This window comes from Ailuropoda melanoleuca, unplaced genomic scaffold, assembly GCF_002007445.2.
Source record: "Ailuropoda melanoleuca isolate Jingjing unplaced genomic scaffold, ASM200744v2 unplaced-scaffold67351, whole genome shotgun sequence".
Classification (NCBI taxonomy): Eukaryota; Metazoa; Chordata; class Mammalia; order Carnivora; family Ursidae; genus Ailuropoda; species Ailuropoda melanoleuca.
Window position 1 is genome coordinate 1 of NW_023242005.1, and position 1,404 is coordinate 1,404.

Here is a 1,404-nt window from a genome sequence, read left to right on the forward strand (position 1 = left end):
CTTACAGTATAATAGAAACCATTTTAGGATGCCAAGTGGCCCCGACTTGGGGCAAGAAGCAAGAACAGAGGATGAAGACTCAGTCTGGAGACCATCAATGAAGGGAAGACGGGTGAGCTACAAAACTATAACAAGTACAAATCTGTATTATTGAAGAATGGATGGGACCCTGGGGAAGAGGGACCGGACATGGCTCGCCGGAATCTCCTGATGCTGGTAGACTGTCCCCTGAACCAGACTGTGTTGCTTCAGATTACATACACACACGGAGGAATGTGCGGGCTGAAGTGAACAGCCAGACTTGAATTCCAGGAACCCTTACATCGCATTTGTAACCTCAGGGTTCAGCTCTTACATACACTCACTCATTGTCCAAACAGATCATGGCCCCAAGAAGCTTTTGAAGATACTTAATCCAGTGTGAGATCAAAACCCATTTGAATGTATGAAAATTGACACGTCCTTCTCCATCCCAGTGATCTGTGAGACCTGATGCCCAGAAATGCCCCATTGCTTCTGTGATGGGAGCACAGGGCCAGGTCAATGTAGACTACTCACAAAAGATGGTATCCATCACCAACAAATAACCTACCTCTTGTCATCAAGTGGGCAAAACTGACCAGAAAATTTCAAATACACATAGGATTTAATGGCAAAACCTTTCTCTGAAACACACACACTATCAAATGGCATTATTTGAAGTGCTTGATAAGTCAATGCTGGAAACAGCCGTGCTTAAAATAACACTGTGAACTTTTGTGAAGCCAAGGCTATACGTCTCCTCTTTGATTATCCTATAAATGATGTGCCAACAAAACAAATTCTTCAACTTCAAAAAAAACAGAATAATGAACTCAGTTTCTCTGCAAACGCATATGTGTATGCTACAATATCGAAATCATCGTCATTAAACCTACAACCTAAGAATGAAAATCAATACAGCCTCCAATACTAATACACTAAATGAAAACAAAAAACTTATCATAGCTCATAATATATAAAACTGCTAAAAACCTGTAAGGGATAAAAGGCATAAAAAAGAACCAAAACACGGAAAAAAGATGTACAGACTATTACTATGTACACAAAAGGGCTTCATCCAAAAAATAAACAAACGTAAAAATGCCAACATTTCGAACCACACAAGCTAAACATGTTTACGACTGCACAAAAACGTGTCGTTTACCAACCTACATTACACAGCTTTCCCCAAAAGAGAACATTACTGAGACTCCTCCATACTCGCCCTAGCATTCTCTGAAGCTAACCAAGCTCTCTACATAGGCTCTGACCTCGGGGCACTCGAGGTAGGACTAGCAAGGACTTCGTCTCCTCCCCCACGCACGAGGCATAAATCCCCAGTCTCCACTCTGCAAAGCTTGGCATCCTCCCTTCACAGCACAA

The 1,404-nt window shown here is 42.0% G+C and overlaps 1 pseudogene; it reads left to right on the plus strand.

Annotated features, from left to right (window-relative positions):
* Positions 1–75: 75 nt before the first annotated feature.
* On the plus strand, positions 76–1,398 carry LOC117800271 (annotated as a pseudogene).
* The last annotated feature ends 6 nt before the right edge of the window (positions 1,399–1,404 follow it).